Genomic DNA, 11,518 nt, shown 5'->3' with positions numbered 1-11,518 from the left:
CACTGCCATGTACTCCGACTTAGTAGTAGATAAAGTAACAAGCGACTGCACCATAGACCTCCAACAAATATGTCCTCCCACAAGGGTGAATACGTACCCTGTGGTAGACCTCCTATCATCCAAGTCTCCTACATAATTAGCATCCACATACTTTACCGCTAATGAATCACTCTATTGTCTACTAAATATAATGCCATATCCGATTGTACCGTTCAAGTATCTGATAATCCACTTGACCGCATCCTAATGTCGTCGACCCTGATTCGAAAAGAACTTACTCACCACGCTAGCAGTTTGTGCCAAGTTTGATTTTGTACATGCCACGAAATACATCAGACACCCCACTGCATTAACATAGGGGACCTTCGGCATGTCACGAACCTCATCATCCTTCTTTGGGCAATGGGCGGTACATAGCCTAAAATGACTTGCTAATGGTGTACTCGCCGGTTTAGCATTAGTCATGCCAAACCTCTCCAACACATTCTCCAAGTAGCCAGCCTGAGATAACTACAATCTTCCTGCAACTTTATCCTTGAGAATCTCCATGCTAAGAATCATCTTGGCTGCATCCAATTTTTTCATGTTGAACTCTTTTCCCAATTAAGTCTTTAACTGATTCACCTCACTCATATCCTTTGCAGCAATCAGTTAATGTTATTGAGTTGATCAACTAATGTTATTGACTTTCAAGCGCAAAAGCTGTCAAAGTAATATACAAGGGTAAGTCCCAAGATCGAATTCATGGGGACAATGGGAAATATGCAAGCATTAAGGTTTCAATTATAACACAAGAAATCAAACTATTATTTATGGTGACAGGAATTCTTAAATCAAATAATTAGCTAACGGGTTAAAACAATAATAAGGAAAACAAAAGATAAAAATAATGAGGTTCACGCACAAGTAGGATCTGAAGGTGATGATGAGTCAAAGAATCTAAAATTACCAATAACTAAGCAATTCAAAGGGAACACATAGAAATTAAATTGCAATTGTAAAAAAATAATTAATTAAACACTTGAGATACAAGTTTCACCCACTTCCGATTTGGTAATTGATGTTCCTCTTGTTTCCCCTCCTCTCAATCACTTTCTCATTCCAAGAGATTATGACTGGGTAATATAAAATTCAGCCCTACGATTCTAGTATAATCTAAAATACTTAGTAGATTGTACAAAAAAAATTAAATAATGGAAGAAAACTATTAAAATCTTGTTACTAGTTCAAGCATCAATTGTGTCTTCACGTCTATAACTGATCAAAACCCAGAACAGAGAATTTTAATATTTTCTAAATATAAAGGGAAATACAACCCAACAAGTTAAATATTAAAGCTCCAGAGAAAGGAGGAAATCCAACCCAAAACGGTCATGGTTTTTTTTTTTTTTTAGACGGGCGAGACCTCCATTTATTTATTGATAAATGGTCATGGGTTACTCCTTGAATCTTAAGATAAAATTTAGCCTAACATGTTTGCAATCCAAAATTTCCAGAAGAAGCTAAACCAAAAATAAATCATTGAAAATAGTAAAAATAAATGAAAATAAAGATAAGAGAGGAGAAAAATTCAGTTCTGGTCGAAGCCCCCCCTGCAATGCTTCTCTCTCCTGCGCATGGCCCTCCTGTCACAAGTTGTTGCTCTTCACGACCGTGTACTCCTGCTTCCTGCTTGTGGCTGAACTTTGCCAGCTGCTGCATGCTGTCCTCCCTCACGGTCCTCTCAAAAAGAAACCTAATTCCCTTGATAAGCTGCTGCCCACAAACCTAATTTATTCCCTCCGCTCACACCACCTTGCATGCCGCATGCATCTTTCCTCGGGCCGCGTGTGCTCCCCCCTTTTCTTTGCATGTCCCATGCAATTTCGTTTTGGGCCTTCACTGCTACCACCAATTTAAATCCCAAAAGAAACCTATGTAGTCTCCTTTAATGGTGTTTGTTTGGGCCCAACTGCTGCCAAATCAATTTGCTGTTGCATGGATTTTTATCTTCCAATGAAGGGGTTGTGCTTTTGTATATTGCTTCTCATGGCCCACTCAATTCTGCTATCCTGGCCCTTCATTTATTTTTTTCTATGTGCCATGCTCTCCTATGTTTCAATTAGTTGCTCATTATATTCTATCATCCAAAAATAAATACCCTGCAATAATAAAACACAAGTGCTCGTAAGTTTAAGGATAAAAATGGAATAATGGTCCTAATGTTATCAATTAAGCTTCATTGCTAAAATAATGTGCATAACTAGACTTTTAATCCAAATTGCAATAACCATTAAATAAATTTAAACACCGAATTATGCAATTTTGACACTTAATCATACCCACAACTAGCGTTTCGTTATACAAGGGGAAGTATCAGCTACAATTCCAGTATATTCGAAAGTCACATATTGTTGACTCTATGAGTTTAATCTTATTTTGATAATGACAAATTACTTGGTATTTGACCTATGCATTGAGATTTTCAACAAAATCATAACTTAACATGCACGGGAGGTAAGGAAGTCATGGAAGCCATGAGAAACCTAAAGCATATACTACCTGGCACATTCCATGGAACTAGAAGAGTAAAAGGATGAAGAAGCAAGCTTCAAGATCTTCAAGTATAATGGGTATTTAGATTTGATTGTATTTACATATTCAACATGATATAATTCAAAGCTCAAATATACCCTAAACTGACCTTAAGACTCGTGCATTTCGTGAAATATTCATTTACATTAGTTTTAGGTTGAATGAAATTTTTAGATGGAAATTTTTCTAAAATATTGAGTCCTTGTTGACAAATCCCATGGCCTCGTCGATGAACGCATGAACGCAACTCAGTGACGAATGATCTATTCTTATCGACGAGAAAATACCGAGAGCTCAAAAATCTCACATACTGCTCTCGTCGATGGTTATACCCACTCATCGACAAACATCGTGGCGCAAAACGACGTCCCAATGAGGATACGCACGAAAATTACTTAATCTAATTGATTCAATGGCCAGAACTTAATGTAGGGTCGAGAACACTTATAAAAATAATCTCTAAACCCAAGGGTAGCACTTTTTGCGTACCTCTTGAGAGATTTGAACTTATTGAAACATTCTTGTCTGTACTCCAATTCATTCACATCAAGTTTGGGCATTTCGTACGTTGATTATCAAGATCAAAGAACCTTAACTCATATGCTCTGCAATCAACTTGGGTATTGAGGTTTGGTAAACCAAAATATAGTTTTTGATATTTTGATTTTTATTCTCAAAGTTTTATTCTCCCACAAACTGATTATTGAATATTATTTGAGAGATTGATCTTGAGCTATTATATATATATATATATATATATATATATATATATATATATATTGTATAGATCATTCTTTGTGAAATGTTTTTTGCTAAAGTGTTGAATCTTTGAAAACTATTACTTTGATTATTTACCCAAAGATTTCAGCTCAGTTTTGTCAAAAATATCTAATTTAAAATTTTCAAGAAAACTCGTTGATTAAATATTTTTACAAAGAATACACCTTTGTTTTAGATCTTTGTTGAAAATTTATTGTCCGAATATTTTTTTGCATAGATGATAAATCTGATTGAGATCTTTGAGACATACTTGTTATTCTTAAACAAAGATCATATATTTGTTGATACACAAGAATCATCGAAAACATCATACTTATTGAGTTTCATGTTTTATCATATGAGTATGTACTAGGATTTCTATTATACTCATTAGTTTGGTTAGAAGCATTTTGAGTTTTGTAGAAAAAATTGTATTCATTATATTGTATTCACTGTTCGAGCTGTGAACCGGGGTTGAGGAGGAAACTATGCCTCTTGTAAGCAGCAGACTGTACGAGAAGTTTTGTCCCAGTTAAAGGAGCGGGTATTAGTAGAATCCTTGAGTGAGTTGCTCAAGGCGAGGACGTAGGCCGAGTTGGCTGAATCTTGTAAAAATCGTTTTTGCGTCTCTCTTACCCTTAACTCCTTTTAATTTCCGCTTACATTTTATTATTGATCTTGCATGTTTGTATGTTGTTAAATATTACGAACACTTGAGAATTAATTGGGTATCATTGAATTAAGTAAGGTACTAATTTGAATTAAGTTCAAGCCCTTGTGATTATCTTGTTAAATATTAAAATAGGGATTAAGTGGTAAAACATATTTAAATAATTTTTAAATACCCATTCACCCCCGTCTTGGGATAAGACCAAAATTCACATTTAGTATCAGAGAGAGGTTACATAGACTTAACCATTATTTTTACAAAAGATCATAATGACACACATCGGTGTAACCCCATTTGGTGAGGGACACTCATCCACTCGACCACCAATTTTTTGCGATGTAAATATTACCCTATTTATGAGTTGATCAGGAAAATCCTTAGGGGACTACCTCCAGTTTGGGAAGCTAAAGCAACCGCTATAGCCGAAGGAAGGAATCTAAAAGAAATGTCAATAGATGAACTGATTGGATCACTCATGACTTATGAGCTGTCAATAAATGAAAGGAAAAATGAGCAGAATAAAGCAAAGAGAGTTGCAGCTCTTAAGGCATCATCTAGTAGCTCTAGTGAAGGAAGTAACTCAGAATCAGAAGATGACATGACATTGTTAACAAAGAAGTTTGGAAAGTTCGTGAAGAAAAATAAGAAGTTTGATAGAAAATTCTAGAACTCAAAATTAGAAAGGGGAGAGTCTAGCAAAAGGAAACAGAAGGATGATCCACCAACTTGCTACAATTGCAGAGAGGTTGGACACATCAAGCCTGAATGTTCTAAACTAAAGAAAGCCTCCAAGAAAAAGAAGAAGGCACTGAAAGTCAGTTGGGACACACATAGCTCCAACACCTTAGATTCTAAATCCAGTGATGATCAGATTGTCAATCTGTGTCTAATGGTACATGATGATCTTGAGGTACAATAATCTTTCTCAGCATCATCTTATTATTCCAGTGATTCTGAAAATAAAAATAACATGCTTTCTTATAATGATTTGCAATAGGAATACATGTACACTCTTGAAATGCTTGAGAAGAAAATTAAGAAAATTTCTGATTTGAAATGTAAAGTAAAAGAATTCTCAAAGCTTATTGAAAAACAGAATGAGTCTCATGCATCCGTGATAAAGGAAAAGGATTTAAAAATTGTGGAATTGGAAAGAAATTTAAAAAACAACTCTTAAATTATCCATAAGTTCATAGAAGGCCAAATTAATTTTGAAATACTTCTTGGGCCACAAAGAAATTCCCTAGATAAAGAAGGACTTGGTTTAAATGGAAGAGAAAATTTGAAAGAAAAACATCTCTACATGGGTTATTTTGTAAGAGAATCAAATGCTTATATTCCATCAAAAAGACTCCTATAAACATACTATATGCTTTAAATGTAAAAGGATAGGTCACATAAAATTTGATTGCCCTTTTAAGAACAAGGATATTAAAATTAAAAAGGTATGGAAAGTTAAAAGAGATTCCAATACTAACCCCCATGAACCTACGAAAAATTAGGTACCAAAAATAGTTACTTAAATGTCTACTGCTGGTATGCTTAAGATCATCCTCCTCAAGGGATAAATGGTATATGGATAGTGGATGTTCACGACATATGACTGGAGATAAAGCTAAATTCGCATTCATCACACCAAAGGACGAAGGATTTGTCACCTTTGGGGATAAGTGAAAAGGCAAAATTATTGGAGTTGGTAAGGTTGGTAAGGAAACTTCCCTTGTCATTTGTAGACACCCTATTTTTGCCCTAACCAAATAAAACAAGGGGTTCCCTTTTTATTATTATTTTATTATTATTATTAGTATTTTTATTATTACTTTCTTATAATTATTTTTTTTATTTATTATTATTTTTATTATTAATTTACTATAATTATTATTATTACCTTATTATTATTATTATTATTATTATTATTATTATTATTTTATTCAAAATTGATACTTTATTATTATTATTATTATTATTGTTATTTGTTTATTATTATTTATTATTATTATTATTATTTATTTTCCTATATTATTATAAGTAATTTATTATTATCATTATTATTATTATTTTATCTTTATTATTTTTATTTTTACTATAATTATTTATTACTATTTACTATTTAGTAGTATTATTATTATTATTACCTTATTGATATTTATATTATTATGATTATTATTATTAATATTATTTCCTTTTTCATTATTACCATAAGAATAAAAACATAAAAAAAAAGAGAAAAAGAAAAAATAAAATCAAGAAAGGAAAGTTTCTTAGGGTTTTCAAAATTTTTTTTTTTATATAACAGTGGGGCGCTGCACAGCAGCAGGGGGGGAGCGCACGAACACAGGCGCAGCGCAAAAGGCCAAACGAAAAAGAAAAAAAGGAAAACTCTATTCCCCACAGCAGACTCGCTGCCCAGCCATCACCGTTGCACAAACCCATTCCTACTCTCGGCAAGATCCCCCAGTAGCCGAGTATCATCCATCGCAGCAGTCACCGTCCGGCACCTTACAAATTCCCAGCGCCAGGCCCTCCTCCAACAGCCGCCAGGTCTTCCTCCACAGACCACGCACAACCACCTCCAGCCAAACCCGACACCAGCCAGACCCGAGGACTTCCACCAACTGCTGCAAACGTCTCCGGCGGTTCTCCCAGTCCAACGACTCCTCAACCTCCCCCATAGACCCGAGCCACACCAGAGCCGGCAGCATACCAGCTCTAGCGTGTTCGCTGCTCACAGCCACGGCGAGCACCACTGGTCCGAGAACCCAACATCATCCACATAGCAGCTCTCCATCTGCAACTCCCTTACACGCCAGACAGCACCGGAGACCTCTGTCTCCACCTTGCATCCCGAGGCTCCTGCAGTGGCCTCCGCACAGAAGCCCCGCAACCCCACTGTAAGTCCCTTTGCAAATACACGTTCACTCACACACACACACACACACGTGCACGTGTATCTCTTTTATGTTTCTTTTCATGTTTCTTTATTTGTTTTAATATTCAAAGTTTAAGACTTTAGTATGTTAATATATTATTTATTGTGGTATATTCATATCTAAGGCGTCTATTGTATATATGTTAAAATTTTAATATTGTTTCCACGGGTTTCATTTTATTGTGGTGATACTTATTTAAGATTTTTTTGTGGTAGTTATTTCAAATACTAATCGGTTCGTTCTCATTATTGTAGGATTTTTATGTTGTAATATTAGTATTTAATATCCATGTTTAGATCTTTGTCATATTTATTATAAATACTAATTGGTTTATTTTGTTTTTGTAGGATTCCTTTTTGTTTGATCGGGTCTCAAGTGTCAAATTTTGAATTTTCTTGTCATTTTTTTTTTTTATGTAATATTATGGTTTACTATCTAATATTATATTAGCAGTATGTATATATATATTTTTTCTTATGATATGCTTTTATTATTACATTTGTTTTGTATTATCATGTAATATTAAGGCTCATTGTTTCATATTGTTTTATTATCACATATACATATTCATATCTATTATGGTTTGTCATTGTACATATTTATATAATATTATGATTTATGATGGTTCATTATCATGTAGTAGTATTGTTAGGGTTTTGATTATTCAATGTTTATATTTAATAGGATTTTAAGTATTTCACATTATCACGGTTTAGGTATTTTTTTTTTTTTTTTTTTTTAGAGTTTGGATTATGTCATGTTCATATTTATTAGGGTTTTGATCACTTCATAATATCTTTGTATACTTTTAGGGTTTTTTGGTCATTATTGTACTCACTTTATATTTAATATTTGTATAGTTAAGGTTGTGTATTAATTTTGGCAACCATGTTGTATTAGTATATATTATTTTCAGCAATGCCTTGTTTCCTTAATTTCATTATTTCTTTACTTTTGCATTGGTTTCCATGTTTTAATTTGAAATTTGGTTTATTTGTTTTATTAATTATTTCCATATGGGTGTAAAGGTATTTATAGGATATTAGGGGTGTGTACCATTAGAAAGGTTATTATTATTACCTTTTATTTATAGTGTATTATTATCATTATTATAATGTGTGAAATTATTACGTTACCATTATAATATTCAGAATATGTATTTATTGTTAATATGTGCGTATTGTTGTCATTATGGGATTACTACTATTAATATTAATATTATTATTATTATTATTATTATTATTATTATTATTATTATTATTATTATTATTATCAGTACCATTATTATTATTTTTACTATTGTTATTTATTATTATTATTATTGTTATTATTATGTTCATTATTATAATGATTATTATTATTCTATTTTATTATATTTTCATTATTAAATATTTTTGATTTTTTTTTATCCCTATGATTTTATTGCGGGGGTATGAGCCTTTGGGCATCACGTACCTTAAGCTCTGAGGGAATATATGTATATATATTATATGTATTTATTTATTTATTTATTTTTTATGTGTATTTATAAATTCATAAAAAGGAGTAATGTAAAGACTTATTAGATTAACTTAGGGATAATTTCAAATTAATTAGGTACCGTTCGTAAGAACGGGCGCGCAGGGGGTGCTTGTACCTTCCCCTCGCGTAACCGAACTCCTGAGCCTAACTCTGGTAACATAGACCCATTCTACCCCTAACGGGGTAGTAATCATGTGTTCTAACCACACTAAAAGATTAGTGGCGACTTCGACATTCCATATTTTTCCTTGAAAATTTAAAATTCATTTTTATTTCGCCGCTCGGGGCACAAGCGCTCCCGGGACATCGCGACATTGATGATGTTTTACTGGTTGATGGTTTAAAACATAACTTATTAAGTATAAGTTAACTATGTGTTAAAGGTTATAGAGTATCCTTTGAACATGAAAAGTACATTGTTGAGTATAAAACCAATAACGAAATTCTATTTACTGCTGATCGTCTTGAAAATGTATATACCGCCAGCTTTGACAACTTAACTTCTCAACATGTGACATGTTTCTCTACTATGAATGAGGCAAGCTGGATTTGGCATTGGAGACTAGGACATGCAAACATGGACTTAATATCTGTTGACCTTATAGGACTCGCCCGATTTTGATAATGACAAATACTCCTATATTTAATAAATATCCAGTTCATGTGCAAGTTCATATTAGCAGATCATTAATGGCACGTGAAAGCTCAAAGCTTGAAGACAAATTCATACTCTTGATTGTAATACTTTGTTAGTGAAATTTGTCTGTAATAGTAATTAGGGTAGTCGGTTTGTAATAAGCACACACATCATATGTATAATGAGAAAGGACCTTAGAAAGACCTTAGGGTGTAGTCGACCGACACCGGACTTTTTCGGTGTCTTCAAATTGGACCCCAAGTGACTCTATGACACACACATTTACACATATGTTTGTTAGGCACTTGAATAGGGCTGGTATGTTTCAAAATGGGACCGAAATACACACATGGTGCACTTTTGGTCGACCAGCCAAGTTAGTTCAAAAATCCCTGGTTGACCGAAACCACCTTGGGTCAAAAGTTTGACCATTTGGTCGACCAAATCAGGTAGTTCAAAAAGCCCTGGTTGACCGAAACCTCCCTGGGTCAAAAGTTTGACCACCTGGTCGACCAAACTAGGTTGTTCAAAGAGACCTGGTCGACCGAAACCCTCCTTGGTCAACATTTGACCATCTGGTCGACTGAGAACTTTTGTTCTCCAACTACCTGGTCGACCGGAGGGTTCTCGAGAGAATTCCTAGAGGTTTGGTCTACCGAACCAGCCAGTTCAAAATGGCCTGGTCAACCGAACCTCGAAAAATTGAGATATCTCCTTCTCCTGGTCGACCGAGACCTCAGTTCAAAAGTCCCCTGGTCAACCAAATCATATGAGACTTGGTCGACCGAAACATTTCTGGTCGACCAGACCTCTCGGGTTGCCCTGATTTTTTATCGCAGTTAATATTTTTTAAACCAGATTAAATTGGTTAAAATGTCATTAAACTTTTTCAACAATCCCTAATAGGTCCTCAATAGTCAAATATTTTGATATGTCTATATATACTCTTTCATTTGGGAGAATTAAGGTGATTAGCAAAAACTAAAATCATATTTCTCTCTTAAGCTAAATACTCCCTACTGCTTATACTACTTCCAAATCCACTCAAACTTACCTACTTCATCTCAGTATCATTTGTAAGTGTATTTGAGTGTTATTGATTAGAGGTTTGCTCTCTCATTTGGTGAGTGTGTGAATCGATTTTTTCACAAGAGCATAACCTAAGTATTCTTAGGAGGCTTCTCTAATAAGCCTATCCTAAGAAGACTTGTGTTGAACTTCTGAGTATTGCATTCTCATTGCAACATCTTAGGAAGTTTGTATTGATTTTTGTCTTGCAAAAATTCTTTCAAACTTACTCAAATATCTTGTGGAACCTTTATTGAACTATTTGTGAAAAGATATTTGTGTTTGTTACATTAATCTTTATGACAATATTTATTCGAGTATATACATCATTTACTGAATACAAAGATTATCTATTTTGCAATCAAAGCATATACATATTCATGTGATTGAGATATTCTCTGATTGATATTCTTGAGGCTTGCTTGGTATTCTGTGTGAACACATTTTATTGAAACATTTTGAAATACACAGATTGTCATTGATACTCTCATGTACGTACTACACTGATAGAAAATACCTTTGAGAGTTAAACTATGTAGACCACACTGAGCTTACATTTTAAATCATCTATGGTGTTTGTGATTGTATGCATTTGTGGTACAAATTTGCTTTATGTGAAAGCACCCTTATAGTGTACCTTTTGATTGTATATCTGAGAGATTCCAGACGTGGCCTGAGAGGGCGGTAATCCAGCCCGGTAAGGATTGGTGTAAAGGTTGTAGGTCAGCCCTGTGATAATTTGACCTGGTTTGTATAGGTGCCGCTCCACCCATTTAAGTGAGCAAGTTAGTGTGATAATCCTTGTGCTAGTTAGTCAAGGCGGGGACGTAGGCAGTTGGCCGAACCTCGATAACATATCTATGTGTTACCCTATTCATTACTGCTTTCTGGTGCATATGTAATTGATTAAACTGCTTTAATTAACTTCTGATATTACTTGCACTAGATTGATTATAGGGTTGTGAACATACTGCTATTAGGAGGAACACCTAGGGGATAGAAATTTAAAAATACCAATTCACCCCCCCCCCCCTCTTAGGATCACGGTAAAGCTAACAATATCTAAACTAGTTAAAGGAGAATTAGTTAGAGGATTGCCTAAGACAAAATTCGTGAAAGAAAAAATCTATGATGCATGTCAACTAGGAAAACAAGTAAGATCTAGTTTTAAGAAGAAGAAAGTAATCTCTACTACTGGGCCACTTCAAATGCTACACTTAGATTTATTTGGTCCAAACCCAATTCAGAGTTTAGAAGGAAAATCATACGCTTTTATTATCATTGATTATTATTCTAGGTTCACATGGGTACTATTTCTTACACATAAAGATGAAACTTGTGAACAATTTATTAAATTGG

The sequence above is a fragment of the Malania oleifera genome, chromosome 9 (assembly GCF_029873635.1).
Source record: "Malania oleifera isolate guangnan ecotype guangnan chromosome 9, ASM2987363v1, whole genome shotgun sequence".
In the NCBI taxonomy this organism is placed as follows: Eukaryota; Viridiplantae; Streptophyta; class Magnoliopsida; order Santalales; family Ximeniaceae; genus Malania; species Malania oleifera.
This window is presented reverse-complemented; position numbering follows the sequence as displayed.